Raw genomic sequence first — 13,652 nt, forward strand, 5'->3', positions numbered from 1 at the left:
GAGGACGTGTGAACTAGCGGGGAGATTGGATAGACGGCAAGTCTGGAGGACGCTGGGCTAGCGGGGAGCTTGGATAGATGGCAAGTCGGAGGGACGCTGGGCTAGGGGGTTGATTGGATAGACGGCAAGTCTGGAGGACGCTGGGCTAGGGGGGGAGATTGGATAGACGGCAAGTCTGGAGGACGCTGGGATGGCGGGGGGAGATTGGATAGACGGCAAGTCTGGAGGACGCTGGGATGGCGGGGAGATTGGATAGACGGCAAGTCTGGAGGACGCTGGGCTAGGGGGGAGATTGGATAGACGGCAAGTCTGGAGGACGCTGAACTAGCGGGGAGATTGGATAGACGGCAAGTCTGGAGGACGCTGGGCTAGCGGGGAGATTGGATAGACGGCAAGTCGGAGGACGCTGGGCTAGGGGGTTGATTGGATAGACGGCAAGTCTGGAGGACGCTGGGCTAGGGGGGAGATTGGATAGACGGCAAGTCTGGAGGACGCTGGGATGGCGGGGAGATTGGATAGACGGCAAGTCTGGAGGACGCTGGGATGGCGGGGAGATTGGATAGACGGCAAGTCTGGAGGACGCTGGGCTAGGGGGGAGATTGGATAGACGGCAAGTCTGGAGGACGCTGGGATGGCGGGGAGATTGGATAGACGGCAAGTCTGGAGGACGCTGGGATGGCGGGGAGATTGGATAGCACGGCAAGTCTGGAGGACGCTGGATGGCGGGGAGATTGGATAGACGGCAAGTCTGGAGGACGCTGGTCTAGGGGGGAGATTGGATAGACGGCAAGTCTGGAGGACGCTGGGCTGGCGGGTAGATTGGATAGACGGCAAGTCTGGAGGACGCTGGGATGGCGGGGGAGATTGGATAGACGGCAAGTCTGGAGGACGCTGGGCTAGGGGGGAGATTGGATAGACGGCAAGTCTGGAGGACGCTGGGCTAGGGGGAGATTGGATAGACGGCAAGTCTGGGATGCTGGGATGGCGGGGAGATTGGATTAGACGGCAAGTCTGGAGGACGCTGGGCTAGGGGGGAGATTGGATAGACGCAGTCCGGAGGACGCTGGGGATGGCGGGGAGATTGGATAGACGGCAAGTCCGGAGGACGCTGGGATGGCGGGGAGATGGATAGACGGCAAGTCTGGAGGATGCTGGGATGGCGGGGAGATTGGATAGACGGCAAGTCTGGAGGACGCTGGGATGGCGGGGAGATTGGATAGACGGCAAGTCTGGAGGACGCTGGGAGGCGGGGAGATTGGATAGACGGCAAGTCTGGAGGACGCTGGGATGGCGGGGAGATTGGATAGACGGCAAGTCTGGAGGACGCTGGGATGGCGGGGAGATTGGATAGACGGCAAGTCTGGAGGACGCTGGGCTAGGGGGAGATTGGATAGACGGCAAGTCTGGAGGATGGGGCTAGGGGGAGATTGGATAGACGGCAAGTTGGGGAGCTAGCGGGGAGATTGGATAGACGGCAAGTCTGGAGGACGCTGGGCTAGCGGGAGATTGGATAGACGGCAAGTCTGGAGGCGGCTGGCGGGGAGATTGGATAGACGGCAAGTCTGGAGGACGCTGGGCTAGCGGGGAGATTGGATAGACGGCAAGTCTGGAGGACGCTGGGCTAGGGGGAGATTGGATAGACGGCAAGTCTGGAGGACGCTGGGCTAGGGGGAGATTGGATAGACGGCAAGTCTGGAGGACGCTGGGAGCTGGGGGGAGATTGGATAGACGGCAAGTCGGAGGACGCTGGGCTGGGGGGAGATTGGATAGACGGCAAGTCTGGAGGACGCTGGGCTGGCGGGGAGATTGGATAGACGGCAAGTCTGGAGGACGCTGATGGCGGGGAGATTGGATAGACGGCAAGTCTGGAGGACGCTGGGAGGGGGAGATTGGATAGACGGCAAGTCTGGAGGACGCTGGGCTAGGGGGAGATTGGATAGACGGCAAGTCTGGAGGACGCTGGGATGGCGGGGAGATTGGATAGACGGCAAGTCTGGAGGACGCTGGGCTAGGGGGGAGATTGGATAGACGGCAAGTCTGGAGGACGCTGGGATGGCGGGGAGATTGGATAGACGGCAAGTCTGGAGGACGCTGGGATGGCGGGGAGATTGGATAGACGGCAAGTCTGGAGGACGCTGGGATGGGGGGAGATTGGATAGACGGCAAGTCTGGAGGACGCTGGGATGGCGGGGAGATTGGATAGACGGCAAGTCTGGAGGACGCTGGGATGGCGGGGAGATTGGATAGACGGCAAGTCTGGAGGACGCTGGGATGGCGGGGAGATTGGATAGACGGCAAGTCTGGAGGACGCTGGGATGGCGGGGAGATTGGATAGACGGCAAGTCTGGAGGACGGGGCTAGGGGAGATTGGATAGACGGCAAGTCTGGAGGACGCTGGGCTAGGGGGAGATTGGATAGACGGCAAGTCTGGAGGACGCTGAACTAGGGGGAGATTGGATAGACGGCAAGTCTGGAGGACGCTGATAGCGGGGAGATTGGATAGACGGCAAGTCTGGAGGACGCGGACTAGCGGGGAGATTGGATAGACGGCAAGTCTGGAGGACGCTGGGCTAGCGGGGAGATTGGATAGACGGCAAGTCGGAGGACGCTGGGCTAGGGGGAGATTGGATAGACGGCAAGTCTGGAGGACGCTGGGCTAGGGGGGAGATTGGATAGACGGCAAGTCTGGAGGACGCTGGGATGGCGGGGAGATTGGATAGACGGCAAGTCTGGAGGACGCTGGGATGGCGGGGAGATTGGATAGACGGCAAGTTGGAGGACGCTGGGCTAGGGGGGAGATTGGATAGACGGCAAGTCTGGAGGACGCGGGATGGCGGGGAGATTGGATAGACGGCAAGTCTGGAGGACGCTGGGTGGCGGGGGAGATTGGATAGACGGCAAGTCTGGAGGACGCTGGGATGGGGGGAGATTGGATAGACGGCAAGTCTGGAGGACGCTGGGCTAGGGGGGAGATTGGATAGACGGCAAGTCTGGAGGACGCTGGGCTAGGGGGAGATTGGATAGACGGCAAGTCTGGAGGACGCTGACTAGCGGGTGGGGAGATTGGATAGACGGCAAGTCTGGAGGACGCTGGGACTAGCGGGGAGATTGGATAGACGGCAAGTCTGGAGGACGCTGGGATGGCGGGGAGATTGGATAGACGGCAAGTCTGGAGGACGCTGGGCTAGCGGGGAGATTGGATAGACGGCAAGTCGGAGGACGCTGGGCTAGGGGGAGATTGGATAGACGGCAAGTCTGGAGGACGCTGGGCTAGGGGGGAGATTGGATAGACGGCAAGTCTGGAGGACGCTGGGATGGCGGGGAGATTGGATAGACGGCAAGTCTGGAGGACGCTGCTAGGGGGGAGATTGGATAGACGGCAAGTCTGGAGGACGCTGGGCTAGGGGGGAGATTGGATAGACGGCAAGTCTGGAGGACGCTGGGCTGGGGGAGATTGGATAGACGGCAAGTCTGGAGGACGCTGGGATGGCGGGGAGATTGGATAGACGGCAAGTCTGGAGGACGCTGGGATGGCGGGGAGATTGGATAGACGGCAAGTCTGGAGGACGCTGGGATAGGGGGGAGATTGGATAGACGGCAGTCTGGAGGACGCTGGGCTAGGGGGAGATTGGATAGACGGCAAGTCTGGAGGACGCCTGGGATGGCGGGGAGATTGGATAGACGGCAAGTCTGTGAGGACGCTGGGATGGCGGGAGATTGGATAGACGGCAAGTCTGGAGGACGCTGAACTAGCGGGGAGATTGGATAGATGGCAAGTCCGGAGGACGCTGGGCTAGCGGGGAGATTAGATAGACGGCAAAGTCTGGAGGACGCTGGGCTAGGGGGGAGATTGGATAGACGGCAGGTCTGGAGGACGCTGGGATGGCGGGGGAGATTGGATAGACGGCAAGTCTGGAGGACGCTGGGCTAGCGGGGAGATTGGATAGACGGCAAGTCTGGAGGACGCTGGGATGGCGGGGAGATGGATAGACGGCAAGTCTGGAGGACGCTGGGCTAGGGGGGAGATTGGATAGACGCAAGTCTGGAGGACGCTGGGATGGCGGGGAGATGGATAGACCGGCAAGTCTGGAGGACGCTGGGATGGCGGGGAGATTGGATAGACGGCAAGTCTGGAGGACGGCTGGTATGGCGGGGAAGATTGGATAGAGGCAAGTCTGGAAGGACGCTGGGCTAGGGGGGAGATTGGATAGACGAGCAGGTCTGGAAGGATGCTGGGCTAGGGGGGGGGAGATTGGATAGGACGGGCAGGCTGGAGGACGCTGGGATGGCGGGGAGATTGGATAGACTGGCAAGTCTGTGAGGGACGCTGGGATGGCGGGGGAGAATTGGATAGACGGCAAGTCTTGAGGACGCTGGATCTAGCGGGGAGATTGGATATAGCGGCAAGCCGGAAGGACGCTGGGGCTAGCGGGGAGGATTAGATAGACGGCAAGTCTGGAGGACGCTGGCTAGGGGGGAGATTGGATGAGACGGCAGGTCTGGAGGACGTGGGAGGCTGGGAGATTGGATAGTACGGCAAACGTCTGGGAGGACGCTGGGCTAGCGGGGAGATTGGATAGACGGCAAGTCTGGAGGACGCTGGGATGGCGGGGAGATTGGATAGACGGCAAGTCTGGAGGCTGTAGCTCCGTAGATTAGGAGTGAAGAGTGTGAGCTGTGCAGGTCAGGAGGCTGTACCTCCTCAGGGTAACGGGTGAGGGGACCGTACAACCCTTGTGTGTGTTAGGGACTGTGTCATTAAGACAATAAACTGTGTGTGCCATAAAGAGGTTTATTAGTCCGTCCTTTACAACACTACACATGTAGAACTTGCCGTTGTAAAACTCATTCATTCTCCTCTGGAACGGACGTCGCCACGCGGAGAGACGGAATGCCGCCAACTCCGAGCCAACAGCGGCTGGGCGTCGTCGTCACGGCTCGAGCTGGAACCCGGCACGTCGCGCGTGCCACGCGAGGTGGTCACTGTCTCGCGGCCAGCGCACGGTCACCCTGCAGGAGGTGAACGGGTTGGTGCGGAGACGACTCGGTGAGCGGCTTTCATCCGGCAATGTCAACCAGGGCCGGGGGCGGGATTCTAGAGTTGCCATCTCTGCTCCTCCACCGCCGCCACCGTGGTGATGGGTGGTGGTGGTCGTAGGTCGCAGCGGGGGGTGATGGCTGGTGGTCGCAGTGATGGTGGTGGCTGCCGGGACTGTCAGGGAGCAGGCTCGGGGCGGGCTGGCTGCTCCATCGCTGGGGAACGAGAAGATCGCACGCAGCGTGGGGAGAGAAACTCTTATAGTGTAGTAGATGATGATGAGAGAGAGACACGCAAACTCCAAGTATACAGCAGCAGGCGTCAGGGTCTGGATCGAACCCACGACTTCCTACGCACCAGGCGAGGTAGTCAACATCTGTGTAGCCGCCGCGCTCACCGGGACGATTGCGGGGCTCCGTCTGTTCCGCACGGTGCACACCAGCGCCAGCCCAGCACCAGCAGCGTCACCAGCAGCGTCGCCATGGCCACCAGCGAGCTGATGGAGGCGACACGGCCGCTGGCAAAGAGCGTCACCACGTCCCCCGTGGACACCCACGCGAGGTGGATGGGGCGGTGGTGGTGGCGGTGGGGGGGTGGTGGGTGTGGTGTGGGGGGTGGTGGGGGGGTGGTGGTGGCGGTGGTGGGGGTGGTGGTGGTGGTGGGGGGGTGGTGGTGGTGGCGGTGGTGGGCGGTGGTGGTGGGGGTGGTGGTGGGGGGTGGTGGTGGGTGGTGGTGGTGGCGGGGTGGTGGCGGCGGTGGTGGTGGTGGTGGGGGTGGTGGGGTGGGGGTGGGGTGTGGGGGTGGTGGTGGGGGTGGGGTGGGGTGGCGGTGGGGGGGGGTGGTGGTGGTGGGGGGGTGGGGGTGGTGGTGGTGGGGGTTGTGGTGGGGTGGTGGGGCGGCGGTGGTGGTGGCGGTGGTGGTGGTGGGGAGGGGGGTGGTGGTGGGGGTGGTGGTGGTGGTGGCGGTGGTGGTGGGGGGGTGGTGGTGGGGGGGGGGGGTGGTGGTGGTGGCAGCGGTGGTGGGGGGGTGGTGGTGGTGGTGGTGGCAGCGGTGGGGGTGGTGGTGGGGGTGGTGGTGGTGGTGGTGGCGGGGGTGGTGGCTACGAGATTGGGGACACACGAGGAGATACGGGGAGACATGGGGAGACAGAGTCACGGGGGAAACAGACAGAGACACAGTGAGACAGATACAGGCAGAGAGACACAGACAGAGACACAGTGAGACAGATACAGGCAGAGAGACAGATACACAGACAGAGACACAGACAGAGACACAGAGAGACACAGACAGAGACACAGACAGAGTGGGATGCTGAGCAGTGTTGTTGGATGAGGAGCGGTGGTGCAGCGGTTAGCGCTACACTGCGCTATGAACCCAGCGTCCCAGGTTCGATTCCCGCTCACGGCCAACACCGGTGACGATTATCTAAACCGTTCCGGGCCTCCCCTAGGTCGCCTCAGCCTCAAAATGAGTACCTGGTGCGGCGTATAAACATCGCCACTGGGGAGACAAAGGCGGCCGGGCGTGGTGCTGGCCACCCACCCCCTCGTGTAAAGTTCTGACCTTCATAGGTGCTCGCTAACAGCACTTGCCCCAACAGTCTGTTAAGGCTACACGGGGGATATTTGTCTGTGTGTGTCTGTGTGTGTGTCTGGTGTGTACCTGTCTGTGTGTTGTTGTTCAACACCGCCTTGCCAGGCACGCTGAGGAGAGGCTTGCGGAGCCCCAATGCGGGTTTCAGGAAAGGGCGGTCCTGCACAGATGCCATATTTTCTGTCCGTCTGCTACAGCAGAGGTGTAGGGAATTCCAACAAGACCTACATCTCTGCTTTATTGACCTGGTCAAGGCCTATGATACCATCAGTAGGACTGGGCTCTGGAAGTTTTTCGTGCTTTCGGAGTCCCTGACCCTCTGCTCACGATCATTAAGGACCTTCATGATGGTGAGCGGGCCCGGATAAAACTACGTGGCCGGGAGTCAGAGCCTTTCCCTGTACACCTGGGGTGCGACAGGGATGTCCTCTGGCTCCCACATTATTTAACATTTATTTTAACCACATAGTTCGTGAAGCCTTCAATAGCTGTACCAGAGGAATTTCCATCTGTTACAGATACAATGGGAGGCTGATCGATGCCCGGGTGCGGTCAAGGGATGGCTCCCTATCGCTCAACCATGTTGCGTATGCTGATGATTTGGTAATAGCTGCTCATTCAGAAGAGGAGTTGGAGACGCTGCTGCTGAGACTGGAGCGTGCCACTAAGAGGTGGGGCCTTACCATCAGCCCCACCAAAACTAAGCACCTGCCTGGGTATTTGTACCATTGGACACTCCACCCCCACAACTCCCAATTGGTGATTGAGGAGTTGTGGAGAGAGTGGAGAGTTTCCCATACCTGGGCAGTGTGCTCATGACTGGCTGAGGTCTCACTCCGAATCAGTCGAGCGGCATTACCTTTTCATCGGTTACATAATACTGTGTGGAAGCTACCTGGTTTGTCACTCCGCACGAATCTTCAGGTCTTCTCGGCCACGGTCATTCCCCCTTCTCTACGCATGCGAAAAGTGGACCCCCCTAATGGAACATATTCGCCGGTTAGAAACATTTAGGCTGGCCTGTCTACGATCCATCCTGGGTTTAACCTGCAGGCTGGATTGTGTGAGGAGCTCACAAATCCCAGAAAGATCTGGGCAAAGTCCCATTGGTGAGCTCCTCCGGCAGGCAAGGCTGCGTTGGCTGGGCCATGTAGCCTGCATGCCCAGCCACCGCATGTCTGAACAGCTTTTGTTCAGCCGGATAGAGAGGGCTAAATGGGTGCGCCACTCACCACCCACTCACCCACTCAATCACTCAACTACTTACCAAATCACTCGCTCACCCACCCACTCACCCACCCACCCACACCCCCACTCACTCACCCACCCACCCACTCACCCACTCAATCACTCACGCCCAACTCACTCAACCACCCACTCAGTCAACTACTCACCCACCCACTAAACCACCACCACTCAACTACTTACCAAATCACTCGCTCACCCACCCACTCACCCACCCACTCACCACACACCACCACCACCCACCTACTCACCCACCCACTCACGCACGCACCACTCACTCAACCACCCACTCAGTCAACTACTCACCCACCCACTAACCCACCCACTCACTCAACTACTTACCAAATCACTCGCTCACCCACCCACTCACTCACCACTCACTCACTCACCCCCACCCACTCACCACACCACCCACTCATCACTCACTCACCCACCCACCCACCCACCTACTCCCCCCCACTCACCCACCCACTCACTCACTCATCATCACCCACCCACCACCAACTCACTCACCCAACCCACCACTCACTCACCCACTCATTCACCCACTCTCTCACCCACCAACTAACTCACCACCACTCACTCACCCACCCACCCACTCACTCACCATCCCACTCACTCACCCACTCACCCACCCACCCACTCACCCACCCACCCACTCACCCACGGCGCTTGTGGTGGAGGGACGGAGACACACGACAGTGGAGACCACTCCCCTGCTTCCACCGCGGGTAGCGAGCGCGACTCTCACGCGGACGCAGTACTCAGCAGCGCCTGCAGGCTGAGGCAGCGCGGCGGTAGCGACATCCCACAAAGCGCTCCTGGCAGGAGCAAGCAGATGGTCTCAGTGTGCCGGGTTACGTGGATGACACGTTGGTGGTCTGGCCACACGGCAAAGATAGACTGAGCGCGTTTCTAAATCATCTCAACTCGCAAAACCCATCCATCCAGTTCAGCATGGAAGTGGAAGCTGACAGAACTCAACCATTTCTGGACATTCAGTAGCAGCAGCAGCAATAGCATCGTCATCAGTAGTAGTAGCATCACCACCCACCCACTCACCACTCACTCTCCCCCCCCCCACCACCACTCACCCACCACACCACCACCCTCACACCCACCCACCCACTCACCAACCCACACCCACCCACCCACTCACCAACCCACCCACTCACCCACTCACCCACCACCCCACCCACCACTCACTCACTCATCCACCCACTCACCACCACTCACACCCACCACCAACCCACCCACTCATCCACCCACTCACCCACCCACCCACCCACACACCACCCTCACCCACCACACCACCCCCACACACCCCCTCACCACTCACCCACCACCACCCACTCACCCACCCACCACCCACTCACCCACCCACCCACACTCACCCACCACCACACCCACCCACTCCCCACCCACTCACCAACACCACCCACCACACCCCCCCACTCACTACACACACCCACTCACCCACTCACCCCACCCACACCACCCCACCACCCACCCACCCACCACCACTCACCCACCCACCCACTCACACCCACCCCACACACCACACCCACCCAACACCCACTCACCCACCCACCACCACTACCCACCCACCCACCTCACCACCCACCACTACCCACACACCCACTCACCCACCACCACACCACCCACTCACCCACCCACCACCACCCACAACCCACACACCCACCCACCCACTCTCACCGTGCTAGTCACACCCTCCTTGTGGAGACCTCGGCTTGTAGATGGTACAGCACGTCACTCTGCGCCATCTCCTCTTCCACTCGCTCCTCATGGAGACCCGCACGGACAGCTCCCACCGCTCTCCCTCGTCGCCACCGCCATCACCGTCATCGCCGCCATCACCGTCATCGTCGTCGATTCTCGTAGCCATCTTTGTCGTCATGTTTGTAGTCTCACGCTCACTACCACACTCCTCCTCCTCACCCACCCTCGTCACCACCCTCCTTCAACCACCCTCCTCCACCACCCTCCTCACCAACCTCCTCAACAACCCTACCTCACCACCTCCTCCAGCGTTCGCATCCTTGTGGAGCATCAACGGTGACAGTCGGAGCACTTCAGCACGGGCCTGAGGAACAACAACAGACACCACAGACACACCACACAGACACACACACAGGACACACACACAGACACACACACAGACACACACACACACAGAGCCACTCACACACAGACACACACACAGAGACACACTCACACCCAGACACACCACACACAGAGACACACCCACAGGACCCACACACAGACACTCACACACAGAGACACACAGAGACCACACACAGAGACACTCACACAAACACACACATACACACACACAGAGACACACACACAGACACACACAGGGACACACACACAGAGACACTCACACAAAGAGACACTCACACACAGAGAGACACACTCACACAGACACACACACACAGACACACAAAGACACTCACACAAAGAGACACACACAGAGACACACACACAGACACACACACAAAGAGACACTCACACACAGACACACACACAGAGAGACACTCACACACAGACACACACACAGAGAGACACACTCACACAGACACACACACAGACACACACAGAGACACTCACACAAAGAGACACTCACACACAGAGACACACACACAGAGACACACAGAGACACACACAGACAGAGACACACAGAGACACTCACACACAGACACACACACACAGAGACACACACACAGAGACACACACACAGAGACACACACGCACACAGAGACACTCACACACAGAGACACTCACACAGAGAAACTCACACAGAGACACAGAGAGTGAGACACTCACACACAGACACAGAGACACACACAGAGACACTCACACACAGAGACACTCACACACAGAGACACTCACACAGATAAACTCACACAGAGACACAGAGAGTGAGACACTCACACACAGACACAGAGACACACACAGAGACACTCACACACAGAGACACTCACACACAGAGACACTCACACAGAGAAACTCACACAGAGACACAGAGAGTGAGACACTCACACACAGACACAGAGACACACACAGAGACACTCACACACAGAGACACTCACACACAGAGACACTCACACAGAGAAACTCACACAGAGACACGAGAGTGAGACACTCACACACAGACACAGAGACACACACAGAGACACTCACACACAGAGACACTCACACACAGAGACACTCACACAGAGAAACTCACACAGAGACACAGAGAGTGAGATACTCACACACAGACACAGAGACACACACAGAGACACTCACACACAGAGACACTCACACACAGAGACACTCACACAGATAAACTCACACAGAGAAACTCACACAGAGACACAGAGAGTGAGGACACTCACACACAGACCACAGAGACACACACAGAGACACTCACACACAGAGACACTCACACACAGAGACACTCACACAGAGAAACTCACACAGAGACACAGAGAGTGAGACACTCACACACAGACACAGAGACACACACAGAGACATAGACAATGCCACTCACTTGTCTTCAAGGGTAACACCTCAACCACGACCCAGGGTGACGATGATGGTGGTGATGGTGGTGTTGGTGGTGGTGATAAGACGGTGGATCTGACGCGAAGTTGATAGCGGTCGCCAGGATGTCGCAGCGCTGAGGAGACATCGCACCGTGTCTCTGTGGTGGCAGCGCAGACGGTCCGCCAGTGGGCTCGTGCATAGCTGCACAGACAGAGACACGGGGAGGAGGAGGTGGTGGTGAGGAGTGGGTGGGTGAGTGGGTGAGTGGGTGGGTGGGTGGGTGAGTGAGTGAGTGGGTGGGTGGGTGGGTGGGTGAGTGGGTGGGTGGGTGAGTGGGTGGGTGGGTGAGTGAGTGGGTGGGTGGGTGGGTGAGTGGGGTGGTGGGTGGGTGAGTGAGTGATGTGAGTGGGTGGGTGGGTGGGTGGGTGAGTGGGTGGGTGGGTGAGTGAGTGGGTGGGTGAGTGAGTGAGTGGGTGGGTGAGTGAGTGCAGTGGGTGGGTGAGTGGGTGGGTGGGTGAGTGGATGGGTGGTTGAGTGAGTGGTTGAGCGAGTGGATGAGTGAGTGGATGGGTGAGCGAGTGGGTGAGTGGGTGAGCGAGTGGGTGAGTGAGTGAGTGATGAGCGAGTGGATGAGTGAGCGAGCATCTCACAGTTTGCTGTCCACCCTGTAGGTAACGTCCAGGAGCTTTGAGCTGCTGCTGGTGGCGAGTCCACTTCAGCGTCGTGGTCCCCAGCGGAGTTGCGTCAGCAGGTCGCGAGACTCCACAGCGGACATCAGAGGGGGAGTCGCAGCTGGGAGATGGGAAAACGGCACTCGGTGTGCGCTAACCACTGCACCACCGCTCCCCACACTGCGCTAACCACTGCCCCACCACTCCCCACACACAGTGCGCTAACCACTGCACACCACACTCCCCACACACACACATACAGTGTGCTAACCACTGCACCACCGCTCCCCACACACACACATACAGTGCGCTAACCACTGCACCACCGCTCCCAACACACACACACACACAGTGCGCTAACCACTGCACCACCACTCACACACACAGTGCGCTAACCACTGCACCACCACTCCCCACACACACACATACAGTGCGCTAACCACTGCACCACCGCTCCCCACACACACACATACAGAGCACTAACCACTGCACCACTGCTCCCAACACACACACAGTGCGCTAACCACTGCACCACCACTCACACACACAGTGCACTAACCACTGCACCACCGCTCCCCACACACACACAGTGCGCTAACCACTGCACCACCGCTCCCCACACACACACACAGTGCGCTAACCACTGCACCACCACTCCACACACACACACAGTGCGCTAACCACTGCACCACCGCTCCCCACTCACACACACACAGTGCGCTAACCACTGCACCACCACTCCCACCCCCACACAGTGCGCTAACCACTGCACCACCAGCTCCCCCCCCACACACACACACAGTGCGCTAACCACTGCACCACCACTCCACACACACACACAGTGCGCTAACCACTGCACCACCGCTCCCCACTCACACACACACAGTGCGCTAACCACTGCACCACCGCTCCCCACACACACCACAGTGCGCTAACCACTGCACCACCGCTCCCCACACACACACACACACAGTGTGCTAACCACTGCACCACCGCTCCCCACACACTGTGCTAACCACTGCACCACCGCTCCCCACACTGCGCTAACCACTGCACCACCACTCCCCACTCACAAACACAGTGCGCTAACCACTGCACCACCACTCCCCACACACACACAAAGTGCACTAACCACTGCACCACCGCTCCCCACTCACACACACACAGTGCGCTAACCACTGCACCACCGCTCCCCACACACACACACAGTGCGCTAACCACTGCACCACCGCTCCCCACACACACACACACACAGTGTGCTAACCACTGCACCACCGCTCCCCACACACTGTGCTAACCACTGCACCACCGCTCCCCACACTGCGCTAACCACTGCACCACCACTCCCCACTCACAACACAGTGCGCTAACCACTGCACCACCACTCCCCACACACACACAAAGTGCACTAACCACTGCACCACCGCTCCCCACACACACACACAAAGTGCGCTAACCACTGCACCACCGCTCCCCACACACACACACAGTGCGCTAACCACTGCACCACCGCTCCCCCCCCACACACACAGTGTGCTAACCACTGCCCCACC

The sequence above is a fragment of the Lethenteron reissneri genome, unplaced genomic scaffold (genome assembly GCF_015708825.2).
Source record: "Lethenteron reissneri isolate LAM-NWPU_2019-01 unplaced genomic scaffold, ASM1570882v1 scaffold_1577, whole genome shotgun sequence".
NCBI classification, from domain to species: Eukaryota; Metazoa; Chordata; class Hyperoartia; order Petromyzontiformes; family Petromyzontidae; genus Lethenteron; species Lethenteron reissneri.